This window comes from Acomys minous, assembly GCF_964271855.1.
Source record: "Acomys minous genome assembly, chromosome: 15".
In the NCBI taxonomy this organism is placed as follows: Eukaryota; Metazoa; Chordata; class Mammalia; order Rodentia; family Muridae; genus Acomys; species Acomys minous.
In genome coordinates, this window is record NC_140497.1 from 1,381,687 (window position 1) to 1,397,572 (window position 15,886).

The following is a 15,886-nucleotide window of genomic DNA, read 5'->3' on the forward strand; positions in this document are numbered from 1 at the left end:
TCCCTCAAGATAGAAAAGCAGCCTGGTTAAAGGGAAGGCCCTCAGCTGCAACTACACTTCAGGCTGTTTGTGGTCTGAGCCTTCCTATTCTCCCTTGGAACCCCTCCTCCTGCTTGGCAAGAATAATGTATCTTGTAGAGGAATTTCAATCCAGCAACATGATTGTTCTGGCCAAGGATCACATCCAAAGACCCAGGTCTGTGTGATTTGGCTGGAATATAGACAGGACATACCTTTAATCCTTCTGGCTTGAAGACAGATAGGACACACCTTTAATTCCAAACAATGCAGTCTAATGAAGAGCAGACAAAGTAAAAAATCAGAGAATGATTTGACAGAATAAGTCAGAGATAGGATACATCCAACTCTCATGAGAACAGGCAAAAAAGAGAAGCTATTTAAGATCAGCACACAGAGAGGGAGCAGAAGTCATGGAGACAGTACAGTAGACTTTAAGAATTCAGTACAGTTTAGTACAGTTTGGTGCAGTTCACTTTGTGGAGTTCAGACACAGTTTTTCAATATTGAGCAATTCAGCAAGAAGCTGAAAGTCGTCACTTTGAGTCAGTCATCTTGCAGAGAAGTTTTAAGCCAAAACAGCTGAGTTGATCCAGTTAACCAGAGTTCAGAAAGAGCTAGAAAGGGTGAGTATTTGAGCAGTAAGTCTTGGAGGCTGAAAACATTCTAGGCCTAGGTTGCAGACAAAGGCTGGAACCTTCAAGGTCTGGGCTTGCAGAAGATTAGATTGTATGGTTGCTAGAAGTTTCCAGGCCTAGACCAAGGGATATTTAGATAGAAATGCTCTGGGCTCAGCCAGTGCCATATATTTGTAAAGCTTGAGTGCAGCTCTCATCTTATGCCCTCTTCTGAGGAAGTTAAAAAACAAATGACATTTACACAAGGCATTCTAATCTGCCTTGGCTTCAAAGAAAGGCAGCAAATGAACAATAACTGATATCAAGGGACTTTTGGGCAGTACATGGCACTGCTGATTTTGAACGCATTCATCTTTTCAGAAAATTAATATAAAATTATCACATTGAACTTCTTTCTGATTTTAAATATAGTTTATTGTGAAAATATTACCGCAAAATCATCATGAGCTGGAATATGGATAGAGCTAATTTAAATGATGCTAGCTCTGTCTTATTATTAAAACTCTTAAATAGAGTTTAATGGTTTTTTTGGACCAAATATTGAGTCTCATGTGTACTTATCATATAATATGAGCTTTTAATATATCTGAAAATTTTCTTAGCCTAAGAAATAGAAATATGATTTCAAATAATTGCAACATGGTCACAAAGACATACAGCTGTAGTGCTGTGTGCTGTGTGCTAAGTGCAGGCACCCCTGTAACAACAAGGAACATATGTCATACTACTCTCCCTTCTTGCCACTTTATAGTAAGTAATGAAATTTAAAATACTATTTTGACAGACTGAACATATATCCACATACATCTCATCTACTGGCTAATGTGGCATTTCCAGACCATTTTACTGTTTAATGAAAATTTTATCTCAGGCTGTAGGAAGGGAGAAGCGATGTCATGAGATCTGTGAACGAAGCAATCAAAACAGAAGATCTGCAGACGGAAAAGAGAAACAGAGGCACAGACATTGGTGACGTGACTTCAGTGGTTGTAATTACGTATTTTAAAAGAACTTGGGGAAAAAAAAAGAACTTGGAAAGCTTTGCCGGAAAATGCTTTTCCAAATTAACTGCTGAGGGTGAACGTAGTTAATGCCGCCTACATATAAGTGAATGTGAAAACAAAACATGATTTTCCCAGAGAATTCTCAGGCACTGAGAAGCATACACACATCTTAGTCTTAAAACTGTAACAGTGAATCAACATGGAACACTGACATTCTGCATGTGAAGACTTCCACGAGACGCTGAGGATCTGAGGCACATCCTTTGAGCAGAAAGCATTTAGAAGTTGAGGATCTTTTTCAAATTTTGGTAGATATAATCTAGCCACAAGCACTGAAGAGGTCTGCAATTAAACAAAAATGACTGTCCCGTTTCTTTGTTCTGAGACAACTATTTTGGACTGACTCCTAGAACAAAGATGACAAGAAGAGAGGACTTACTGACTTCTGAAATCACTGATGTGTTCACAGAGGCTAACTAAATATTGAAATTCAGAGACCCATTCATACCTTGCCTTATCACTGTAATATAGAAATCTTAATTCTAAAAGCAAATGATTCTAAGTAGCATTGAAGTACTCAAATTAGGTATCATCTAACATAAAAAATACTAAGCCCAAAGTTCTTTGTTGTTTTATACTTTATCCAAGGTGGAATTTGGGGAGAGACCACAAAGTCTCACACAGTGTGTAGTCTCTGCCTTTGAGAGTCAGGAGTTCTAGGTTGCTTGCAACAACAGCTTATAACAAACGTGGAGTGGGATGGTACACTCCTGACTATATTTTTGTATATTGCAAAGAGAACAAATTTGTACCTGTATCTAAAATCTCAGATGAGGTGACTTTTGTCAAATCTAAAGGGAAATTAAGCTGGATGAGTGTGATTTGGCCTGGAAAATATTTGAAAATGAAATAAAAACATCAGGCCAAATAAATGAGAGAGGTTCACTTGATATATGGGAAGCAGTGTACCAGGAATGTGGACAGTACACTTTATCAGGGCGTTGTGTATAACTCTAGAGATGTAAAAACTTTAATTCCGTAGCCAGAATGAAATGAAATCTGGGACATGCAGAGGGACCTTCAGATGAGATCGTCACTGAAGCTTAGAGACCCTGAGTACCAGACCAGTTTGAACAGCACCCAGACTTTGACCTTCAGAAATTCTGAGACACTCACCTTGGGGTAGTTTGTTGCACAAAAATAGAAAAATACCATTGACACATTTCCTTGCTTAAACTGTATTTTAAATCATAGACTGACTTTAGACATCACATACATGCAACACACATGTGACATGTACCTAGATCATGCAGTTCTCACTAGTCAGACTTAATTACCACATAATTTTAGAATTTGCTTTTAAATTGACTTACAGATGAGATAAGCTTCAGTATTTAGTCTCATGATATGTCTTTTAAAATATTTTTGAGATTATAATACAATTACATCATCTATCCCTCCTCTCCCACCCCAATCATCCCACGTAGGCCCCCATGTGCTTTTTCATACTCGTACATTCATGGTCATATTTTATTTTTGTTGTGGTTGTTGTTGGTCGTGGTGGTAGATGTTTTCAGGTCTATTTGGCGTTGTATAACAAATTCTGTGCTGCTCTTTAAGGAAGATTTTTCTCCTCCTGTCACATCCCTTATTTGCTTACAGTTGATTGCCAAGGGTTGAAGCCTCCTTAGGAGCTTTCCTGGTGGACATTAGCGTCTTTATTGGCTTGGTAGTAGTGGTTTAGGTCTTTCATCGGTTACCATGTTTGTGAGACTTCATCTATGTAGATCCTCTAACATTCCAGTTTTCCAGCAAATGGAACTCCCTGCTCTATTGACTCTGCCCCATCTTCTGTAATGCAGGAGCTGTGGTGCAGATGTATCAGTTGGGAGTGGGATATACATCCATTTTAATTGGTTGTGTTTTCTGTAATGGTCTCTATTTTTTTCAGTGAGAAGTGTCCTTGCTGAGTGGTTAGCTCTTCAATCATTTGAGGCTGTAGTGACAACTCTCTAGAATGTAGTTGGGCTTAGTAAAGTGGTTTAGGAAAGTGATAGTTGTAGGTGGCTTTTCTAGCACGAGGTAGTTGACTAGGTTTCTTGTATTGGTCATGATTTTCCATTTGTGGTGATCTTACATCCAGTCAGAGAGCTGTGGGTTACAATCAAGATATGCTTGCCACTAATACACCATTAGAATTATCTTGCCACATTAGTCATTGTTGTGGTTCCTGGGCATCATAGCTAGGTAAGACTATTGTTTCTCCTTTGAAACACTTCTTGTATGAACATTTCTGATTCTATGAAAGCTAGTCCTTAGGGCAGTCATTTTCAGGCCAGATAAAACTTGGGAGCCTCTGGGTCCTATGTAAAAATATACTGTGTTTTCAACAATATGATTTATCTTTTACATTGGGCGGTAACTAGGAGCTTTTTAAAAGATGGTCTGTGGCTCTTCAAGGGAGCATTGTTAGCCAACATATGTGTGTGTGTGTGTGCGCGCGCACACACGCACGTGTGTTGTATTGTGTTGTTATAGGTATTTTTAGGTGGATAGTTAATATTATAATTCCTTATAACAGTGTTGGACATCCTTACTGTTGTTTTAACTTACTTCTGTTTCTTCTGTATTTATTTCACTCCCTTTCCCTAACTAGTGGCCCCAGATTTCACATTTCCCTCTTTAAATTACTTGTACCCTGTTATTTCCTCTTAATTGTCTGCTCCACCCATACAACGGTCCTTATTCTGATTTCCTTGTATCTGTAGTTTCTTTAGATTCTACATTTACTTGTGAGGATTCAGAGCCAAGACTGACAAGTAAGACAGCACATGTATAATTTTTCTTTCTGGGTCTGAGCAAACTATATCTTACTCAGTATAGTATTTTATGTTTCCATTCACTTACCTACATATTTCTTGATTTAATATATTTTTACAGTTGAATAGTGTTCCGTTACGCAAATGTACCACATTTGTAGTGTCCACTCATCAGTTAAAAGATATTTAAATGAAGATTATAGGGGTCATAGAGCATTTTTATAAGTCAAGTGCGAACCAACCTCAAACCTCACCTGTTGAGGAGGTGCCTCCAGGCCTTGGCCTCTCTTCTAACACTATTGGGGAAGACAAGATATGAAGTGATTCTAAGTTGACCTCCAATACTCCTTTCCCCGTCATACACATTCTCAGTTGCCCCACCAGGCTTGCTGTGAGTGGGTATCAACAACCACAGAGGTCTAGCCCGTCCATTATTTCTGTGCTCTCAATATTCAAGGAGACATGAAATCAGAGAGAAAAAATTTTTTCTAAGCAGTTTATTCTTTTATTCTACTTTATGATTTCTTCTGTGTGTTTTCCATCTTCAGAGAAAATCCACAATCAGCTACCTTATACCACCCATATTTCACCTTTCACTTGCTGCGTATTCATCCTCCATGAAACCCTCCTTCTTTTACATCTGTCATCTGCCACCATGCATATCCTCCATCCTCTGTCTTCCCCTCTCCCTTCATCGTTCAGCCTCCACTTGTGTAACCTGTCTGCATGTATCTGCTCTCCTTGGCCTCTCCCTCTATTGCTTCCTCCCAACAGCCTCATCTGTTTGCACATTGTCATTTGTATATGCTCTCATATGTTCATGAAGGAACGTGTGTTTCTATCATCAGTCTCTTCCTCTCCCAAATTGTTGGCTCTGTACTACATCCCCCTCTTTGTATATACTCACTACTATATTCTTGAACCAATTTTCTTTCCTTCTTTCTTTCTTTCTTTCTTTCTTTCTTTCTTTCTTTCTTTCTTTCCTTCTTCTTTTCTTCCCTCCTATCTATCATCTCTAGTAGTATGGTTATCTTTCATCATTTAAGAAATAAGGTTCCTTTCCTCGATTCATCCTCCATGCGCAATGGTGAGGGTTAAATCAAGTAGTTTATATGGCAGTAAATTGTGTAAATAAAACTATCAATAGCTCATTTTTCTTAAACATCTAAATAACAAATGTTTTTAAAAGGGTTGGTGAAATATGTATATAAGCCTAGCTAACAAGATTATGAACTTTAAGCTAGCCTAGACTACATATTGAAACTTTATCATTCATATTTATGTGCCTAGTGAAATCAATTTGTGAACATAGAATTAATGTGATTTTGTTATAGAGAAGTCTTGTTATGCGGTCTACCCTTGAGAATAAGTTCATTTATATGACAAGAATGGAACTCACACTCACTTTCCCATGCATTTTTTCCAAAATGTACTCATATATATCAAAAACCTAATAGCTTAATAAAATGTAGAAATGTTTTCTCCTACACAAATTACCTTGTATTATCAGAATTATTTTATTTACAATATTTAATTTGATCACTATAAGCTTACAATAACAAAACATCAATTCTTATACAGCCAAACCTTTGGAATTATAAAAACAATTATGAAAATGTCCTAGTACTCTTAGGAACATATCAGCTCTTTCCTGCCACACACTCTGTACATTAACTGTCACTTTTTCTTTTTTTCTTTTCTCTAACTTTAGGTATTCATTTGTATGACAAATGTTGAGTGTTGATATATGCTAGATAGTCATACTTCAAGGCATGAGAAGAATAGCCTGCCATAAATGTGTATAAATAAATGTCTTTGTCAATAGCAGGAAATATCTAAGAGAAAAAGAAAATATATAGAGAAACTAAGATATTTCTATATTAAGAAGTGTCATCACATTGCTTTGTACTAAGGCTGATATGATAAGTCAAGAGAGACCTGTATTTTATTTGTGTACTACCAAAGCAAAAATTCTACATTCAATAATTAAAAGTTGCTGAGAATTTGTAGAGCTTACAGGCCTGAATACAATTATGAGTCACTTCAGCATTAGAAAATGCTTCTCTTTAAGTCTTTAAGCCATCTTTTGTAAGGTTTTTTCTTTTCAGAATAAATTATTTCAGAATGATAGCTCCTGATACTCCGTGTGCTTAAATGGATTTTCTCCAAAAATGCTGTCAAACTAAAGAAATTGCCAGAAAGGTCTTCTTGTTCTCAAGGGAGATCAAACGGTACTTCCCTAATGCATAAATCGTGTCTGTTTATAATACATTATAAATGTTCAAGTGGATGTGACCACAGCACATTTGTCTCTGTAATATGTTGCCATGTAAGACTTTAAATTAAATCACTTGGTTTTGTTTTCACTTCTGATTTGAAACTTTCTAAGATGGTGTTTACTGACCCAGCGATGGTTTTTAATCTAACTGGTTAACTTTTTTCATTTTCTCTTAATACTCTCTTTATACCACATTTTGACCTGCAGGGAAATCTCAGGAGACCAGAAAGCACTGAAAATATTGAAGGATCCCCAATTCATTGACAGTGTAGTCAGCTGCAGGGTGATTTTCAATTGTTATGCATGAATCTTAGAGCAAACTTAAATGCATGCATTGAAAATATAATAATGCTCTTTAAAAGTAAAATGCATGAATAAAGTTAAGGCAAATGAGGTCTTTTGGTCAAAAATTAATTTTTGTTTTGCTCTATCAAAATCACACACACACAGTCTTGAAAGGGATTCCTTGTGAATTACTAATAGGAATTTAATCTTGATCGGGCTTTATTTGCTTAAATCAGGCCTGGGACTGGTGGCTCAAAAAGCCAATTATCAGAAAATATGCCCTGTGTCCACTGTCAGCAAGGGACAGACACTCCTGGCCATTTCAATAGAACGCAGAGCCTCTCTTAGTCCCAGCTGCTGCTAGGCAGCCCAAGTGCCACTAACAAACGCACGGTGGTATGTTGACCTCGCGGTAATTGAGGTTATGAAAAGGCTCTTGTTCTTAGAGGTGGTGAATACAGGCCTCTCCCTGAGGAACCTTGGGGCAGGGCAGACCTGCTAAACTGCTGAACTGCCCAGCACCCCCACTCAGGGACTGCCCCAGGTCAGGTCAAGAAGCGGACATTGTTAAGGACTCTACACAGGAATGGCAGGGGGAAAAGGCTGGCCTGAAGTCAAGAGTGTCTCACATTGCTAGTTGGGTGTGAATTCTCATCGTTGTTCAGAAAAGCAAAAGCAGTGGAAGGGAAGTCTGTTAAACTTTCCCCGGTGCCCTGTGGAAATATCTCTCCCTATATGTTGGGCATCTCATTAAAAGACAGTGTATGCTTACTTCACAGATTCAGTGATACAGGTGGCTGAAGCATCTCTCCCAAATGCTGGTGTTTTGCTGATGAATATTGCTTGGAAAGACAATAGTGAAATGGTTCCTTTCTCACCTCATTGTTACCCATCCCTAGAGTCAGGGGAGGAGTACAAGAAAGTGGCCAACCAGGGAAAACTAGCAGGCAGAGTGTAGTGCAAAAGATCACATGCGTGACAGTGTTGTTGGAAAAGCACCTCCCCTAGTGTTACCCACTTCTGTTGAAGCCCAGAAGTGAGGCTATACATTATTTTCAAAATTAGTAAAAATTAATTGAGATGAGAGTTATTAGTAGCTTCATGTGTGTTAAAAGTCAAGATCAAATAAATACACCAAGCTTTAAGGATACCATAAAATAATGCAAAGGCACATGAAAGGAAAGACTCATTGATTATTTTATTTTATTATAAAAAAGAATATAAAACATTTTCAGCCACTGTGAAAGCAGACAATAATCTCATGTAGTCCCAGCAGGCTGGGCTCAAACTTGAGAAGTAGCTGAGGTTGACCTTGAACTTCAGAACTTTCTGTCTCTACCTCCTCCCAAGAGCTAAGAGTTGTGTTCCACCATGCCCAGCATATGTGGCCTTGAGGATTAAACTCTGTGCCTTATGGATACTAGGCCCCCACTGTGCTACACAACCATCTCTATTGTGGGTGATGTAAAAAGGAGTAATCTTTGTTTGTGTTTGTTTTGTTGTTGTTGTTGTTGTTGTTGTTCATTCTCCGGATGGACAAACTGCTTAACATGGTGCAGATACACAATATTAGGATACATCAGGAATAGTCAAGGATATGCTGACCCAAAGGCTCATCTTATTTTCTCTTGGAGCAAATTACATTGAGTTATTTTTAAAAATAGCTTGTAGTGACTGAGTATCTGAGAAGCTAGTACCTACAATACATAAATGTAGGACGGAGAAAATAAACAATCCTTTTATGATTTCCTTTTGCATGTGGTTTTTGTACAAGGTTATCCCATCATAAGAAAGTATATTCCTAATTGGAATATTTGAGCAAATAGGAATTAAAGTCAAGGCCATCTCTATCCTACCTACTTCCCCTGGTGACATGTTACCTTTGAGACCAGGAGTCAGTAACTGAATCTCCAAGATGAGGTTCCACGGGCTCCCCAGAGAAAGTTGATAAAAATCCAAAAGATACCGTTAGAATTTTTGATAAGAACTTTCCAGATTTCACATGACTCTAAATTAAAGCTGAGTTCAAGATAGGATTGGATCTTTAAATGTGTTTTACATTAAAATAACTGGTGTTTAAAACAAAATTTTTTATGTATACACTTTACATCCTGGTGGTTGCCCTTTCCCTCTCTCCTCCCAGTCCTGCTGTCTCTTCCCCCTCTACCCACCCAACCCAGACTCTGACAGTTGCATGGGGATCAGTGTGAAGCCGTTTTAGTCTAGGGATTGGATAGCCAATAATTGAAAAAAAAAGAAAAATGTGAGCGTAACACTTTATGCTATTCTTTTTCCTTAATGATGAAAATTTCATCTAGTGCCACATTATCAAGATAAATATTCTCAGAGTTCTGTCATGTTATTCAGGTGTGTTTCCATGTGTACCTACATATTATACATGTATGACACGATGTAATTAGGCTCAGTTGTTGGGCTGACAGGCACATGGTACCTTGGGATTATTAACCGTTTAGAGTTATGGATGATGAAGTGCATATTTCTATTATATCACATTTGAAATAATTTATTTACAGGAAACTTCAATAATCTTTTATGAAAATTAAATTAAAATTTCTCATATAACCTAATTTAAATTACATACTTCATAATGTACCAAGAAAGTATTATACAGAACCTATAAGATTATAAATGTTTAAACTATAAAATAAAAATTATTTCTTTTATATTTCATCACTAATCTTGTTTTTAAAGGACAGAGTAGAGTTCACAGATGTATAATTTATTGTCTATCTATTTTAAAACAGCATTCCCATATTTTTGTTTAATCAAGATTAGTAATTGTTTTATTTTTATTTGCTTTCTTTTTATATGGGTTGTCATTATGTAGCCCAGGCTAGGCTGGCAGCCAAATCTCTGCTGGTTTAGCTTCCCCAGGACTAGGATTATAGGTGTGCAATTCATCATAAACCATTTGTTAGCTCAATATAAATGAACTTGGAATTATAATTAGAAAACAAATGAGTACACTGTTTGGTGGTGGTATGTGAAAGCAATGTGGCCTTGCCTTAGACTAGGCCCAAGGTGAAAGCAATCTTGGGTGGCTTGACCCCACTGATAGCCCAATGAGATAAACATCTGTGATAAGACTGAGGGGAGCCATTTTGGGCTCCTGATTAAGGACAAGGGTAGGGGATCTGGCCAGGCTATTGTATTGCACAAGGACCGGCCATCTAAGGGAGACGGCTGTAAGTTTGGACAGAAGTGGTGCTGCTTTCTTCTGTAGGACAGAGGATGTGCGGGACTCTCCAAGGGATTCGCCCCGTGGAACTGATACCCAGAAAGTTTCACTCTCCTTTGTCGCCCCCCCCTCTTTTTAGGATGGTAGGGTTGTAAGGAAGATACATTTGTTTAATAAATTCATAATAAAGTTTAATTGTTAAGGAACCAGAGCCAACAGTGGTATTTTGTGGTTTGGGGTATAAAAGTATCTTACCAATACTTAAGAATTTGTTCTTTACCAGTGAAATTTAATTATTTTAGCAGGACTCACATTGACTCTATTGGAGGTATTTTCCCCATCTATGTTGCAGACCTTCACAGTACACTGATAAAGATTTTCTTTCTGTATTTTTAAAGTTTTGTTGGACTAAGGTTTTGAATGTCAATTATCTTGCTTAGTCTTCTACTTGTTTCTTAGGGATTGAAATCACAGACATGATTTTGTCTGTCTTCTCACCAAATTCCCCCATAACTTTTTGAAATTGTTTTTCTTTATCACATTCCTCACTTCCAAGTTGTTTTTGTTTTTCATAATTCTCACTTAAAATTGTCTTTAATAGCAGTTTTGGCATCTTGTGCACAGGTCCCAGAATTGATTCCTACACCCATATGAAAATGTACAACCTTGAATACCTCCAGTTCCATAGTTTCTGGTGTCATCTTCTGCCCTCCAAACATATTACACACACATTGCACACTTACATACATGCAGGCATAACACTCAAACACACTAAAGTATATTTAAAAAATTTTAAATATTACCCTTTTTTTTGTCTTTTTTTTAATTAATTTATTCTTGTTACATCTCAATGGTTATCCCATCCCTTGTATCCTCCCATTCTTCCCTCCCTCCCATTTTCCCCTTATTCCCCTCCCCTATGACTGTTCCTAAGGGGGATTACCTCCCCTGTATATGCTCATAGGGTATCAAGTCTCTCCCCCTCCAGGGGACATGGTCAAAGGTGAGGCACCAGAGTATGTGAGAAAGTAATATCCCACTCTCCACTCAAGTGTGGAGAGTGTTCTGACCATTGGCTAGATCTGAGTAGGGGTTTAAGGTTTACCACCTGTATTGTCCTTGGCTGGTGCCATAGTTTGAGCGGGACCCCTGGGCCCAAATCTGCCTATCATAATGTTCTACTTGTAGGCTTCTAGGACCCTCTGGGTCCTTCTACTTTGCCTTTCTCCCATGATTCTCTCATCTAGAGTCCCACTAGAATGTCCTCTCCTCTGTCGCAGTTTCCTGGTAAGTGAAGGCTTTTGAAATGGAATAACCTTAAATTATCTTGATTTGTCCTCTCTTGAGAACATTTGGCATTTAGTCATTTCCTAATCTTTACTTCATATATTTTCTGCATTCATTAAACTCTTTCATTTACTCAGAGATTTAGACTCACTTTTCTTTTGTTTACAACTTACCAGTGCTCCTTTTTTAGCCTATAATGTGTTTATATACATAATCTAGTATATATATGCACATACATAAAAATATATATGCATATATATACACATATATATGTATATATACACTAGACTTTTAAAAACAATTTTTGAGATATTTGGGGATTATTGTATTCTCTTTAAATTAATAATATCCCTCATACAGCTATATTTATAAAGTATTGATTATAGATAAATTTCACTTTAATCAAAAATATAGATGAAGTGAAGCATTTGAGCATATTATTCAAGCAGAGAAATAAGAAATATATGAAGCTATAATCCCTTAGTGCATTATACAATATTTCTTTCATTTCTCCATTTAGTCTGTTTAAAATGCTTCATAATGGTGCTGTCTGAAGGTGGAAAGGAAGTACACACAAGTGGTAATGTAATGTAAATTATGTAAAATCAGATTTAAAATGGAAGTCATAAATCCTCAGTACATGTTTTAAAAAGCACCTTCCCTTGGGCCACTGGAAATGAATCTGATTATTATTTTGAAATAAAATTTATGTTGCAAATAGCCTGTTACAAGTTCAAATGCTTTTTGCCAGAAAACGATCTTTCTTGTTCTCTTAAGGAACACATAGACATGTATATGCACATACGTTGCGTACAGAGTGTTTACACTTATGTGTATATAGCTGTCACTTGGCCAAAAAAAGATAGCTATTGGTATGGCCAATTATTTAGACCTTCCTCAGACATATTCAGAATAGATGGCCGTCATCATTGTTGAATATAGAATATAAGATGACTTCCCCTGTCTTACTCTCTATAATCCTTCTTGCTATTAATTTACACATTAAAAGCACTGTAGGAAACTATGAATGAGAGATAAACTAGTATCTTTCAGGCATGCATATTGCCTACATTTTTGTCACCAATAACTCTCCCATAAACATGGGGCTGTCTTCTCATTATGCAGACTGTCATGCTTCATTGAACCACATAATTTTACCTAATTAAAATAAGCATTATGTAGTTTCCTCTCCCACTCCTTTTTCTTCAGCTGGACAAATGCCAGTAATTATATTTAGAGTATCCTAAGTGGACAGCACATTAAATATTCATTTCGGTACTCCTCTGTGCAATCAGATGCAGCTCCTGCTGCTATATTCAGAATTAATATTAATTTTATTTATGAGAACCCCCCAAATCAAAGTATACTTCTTAAAAGGCAGAATTAGTCAAGCTCATTAAAATGTTTATTATGCCCACGAAGTAGTTCTGTTTTTGTGCCTATCAAGCTTGTGTGACTCTTCCCAAACCTAGTTTCTAAATTGCCTCATTGTATACGCTAATGCAAGTTTTAATTCGGCAGCCAGCATTGTCTGTAAACATTTCTCTCTTATTTCTTGTCCTCATAAACAACTGTGTAAAAGCGATGAGGCCTCAGCCTTCCCAGCTTTTGTGTTAGAATGATATAGTCAGGCACCAATGCTTGTCTTAAAAGACTTTCTTAGCTGATCCATTAGCAATGTCATCCATGTACGACCGGAACTGTGCTCTGTGAGTTGCAACAAAGCAAACATCGATAGCTCAGCATATGATCCCATGCCCATCACTTGATCATGACCCTAGAAGATCTTAGGCATCAGGCCTAGGCAGTTAACAGGTAGACTACCCACATGAAAACTAATTTTATTCTAGGCTTTAAAGCTGGAAATATGGCTCAGCCATGAAGAACACTTGGTGCTCTTATAGATCACCTGGGTTCTGTATCCAGAACTACTGCAGTGAGGCTCACAACCACTGTGACTACAGCTCTGTGCCCTTTATCCTTCCTATCTCCCATTGGCACCCCATGCAAGTGATGCACATAAATTCACATAGGCACATCCACTTTTAAAATTAGAATGTACAAATTAAGGATTATAGCAGCAAAGGGTTAATATCATGCTGAAACAAGGAGTTTTTTTTTTTTTTAAGTAAATTGGGCTTACTATTTCACATTTCAACACCCTTTTCTTTCATTTGTTCACTCCTATTAACAGTTCTTACCTTGTAACTGATTTCACTTTTAGATAGATTTAAAATCACACTGCATCCCATTTGCACAGATGGCTAGTCATACAGGAAACAGGCATGCATGATGCCAGAAGCCAAACTCTGAGTCAGTCTTTACCCGTAATGCAAGAAGGAGAATGCAACTGTGGTCCGCAGAAGTTCTTCAGGTCCTCACATTAGTTTCCCAAGAGGGCATTGTCTTAGTTCTGTAGTGAATGACAAGAACTATTACTTGGTAGATACCATATTTTGTGGTATCTTGTCATATCACTATTTGACTGTTAAAACTTGTCTCTTATAAAGTTTTCAGAAGCAACATACTATAACTTTCTCACTCGTAGTTTTCATATTACATGCCAATTATTTCCAACATGGTAATACTTGGAGAACAAATTACCTGTACAAAGCAAGATAACCAGTGCTACCATTTTCACACCCTGATGTAAATCGGACTTTAATGGAAGTTTTGAATCTTTCACAGAATATTCACTATTCTGATAACACTTTTTGCTGTTTTTGATTTGGATACTGCCAATGGCATGATGCAGGGATTATTTACTTTATGCTTCATTTGATGAATAAAGTTGCAAAAGTTGTTTTTGAAATGACAAATATTGCTTAAATTTATTACAATTTGCTATAGAAAAACTTATTTTTTTAACAATGATAAATTAATTTCCTGTTAACAGGTAGTGCTCTCTTAAATATGTAATTGTCAATTTACCACTGCTAAACCTTATTTCATGTAATTTTAGCTAATTTTACAAATATTTTCCAACCATGGCATACATCACTAGAAAAATAAAATAAAACCAACCAACCAACCAACAAGAGATTAGAAAAGTGACAAAATTAGCGATGCTCTAGAAGAGTTATACAACTTTTACATAACACAGGATGCGTAGAATAACACAAGGAACTGAAGCTTCCAAACAAAATGGATTTGAGTTTTTAAAAAATGTTTACTTACGTGTTTGTATGTATGGAGTATTGTCATATGAGTGAAATGAGGCCACAGGTGTGGGATACTCCTGACGTAGGCATACAGGGGACTGACTGTAAGCAGCATGATATGAATGCTGGGAATTGAACTCAGGTCCTCTGCCAGGGTGATGTATATTTTTTAACCACTGAGCCATCTCCCCAACCTCTTAATTAAATTCTTAACCAAGAAAAAAAAAACAAGTTCGTAATATCAACTCTAAAATTATCCACAGTACATTTCAAAAGCATAAGCCAAGAGGCCTAGGAAAATGCTAGCTAACATTATATTATGGCAAATCTGTTTGTTATTTGTTTGTTTTGTTTGTGTAAGAATTATCTTTTGGAGTTGGAATTGAGAAAAGAAGTGATGGGAAACCTTTCCTCCACATTTGAAACTAATAGAGCAATGGCTTTGTGTGTAGTGAGTAGATAAAATGATTTACAGGCAGCTTGAAGGTGAAGGGAGGATGGGCCTCAAGCTTCACAACTCACTTAGCACTACCTTTTCCTTGGTGCTAAAGCAGACATTATTTCATCTAACCCTTTTTGTATGAACATATTAGATTTGGCTGCCTGCCACAGATGATCATGTTGTGTGGTAGTACTGAGATCAAATATAAGGGACACACTATTTGTGTTTTAGGAGAAAGGAGTAACTTCCTAGCACAGTGTATAATCAGTAAGGCTGTGGTAAAACAAAAATACTGAAGAGACAAAGAGACGACCCGCATGTGCCAGCTTCCCTTCCCACTGTAACAAAGGCAGGTCCTTACCATTGGTTCATGGATATACCAGTTCTGAAAGTAGTCTCCCTGGAGTACAAGGTGGATAAGGCAAAGCCTTTTCTGAAAATCCTACAGGATTATGGCTTTGTCTCTTCCAGATTTTAGGAGCCATTGTTAATGTGATATATCCTGGCCTCTTGGCCCCATCTTTGAAATCAGAAATTCAGGGCCATGTTTTCTTCAAACCATCCTCTTTGATCCTCTCCTGTCTACTTTCTTTTTTCATTTGCTACATCCCATGGTTACATGGACATATATTCACATGTCAAAACAAGCTTCCTATTATAAAATTATTGATAATTTGCTATTTTTTCTATGCCTTTAAATCTCTCCTGCATGGGAATATACCCTATCGACAAGTCTAGGGTTAGCTCCCATATTC

The 15,886-nt window shown here is 37.1% G+C and overlaps 1 long non-coding RNA gene across 4 annotated transcripts in view; it reads left to right on the forward strand.

The window, feature by feature from the left end:
• The window catches only part of LOC311583977, a 144,505-nt gene that overhangs the window by 60,876 nt on the left and 67,743 nt on the right, over positions 1 to 15,886 (forward strand). The window lies entirely within an intron of this gene.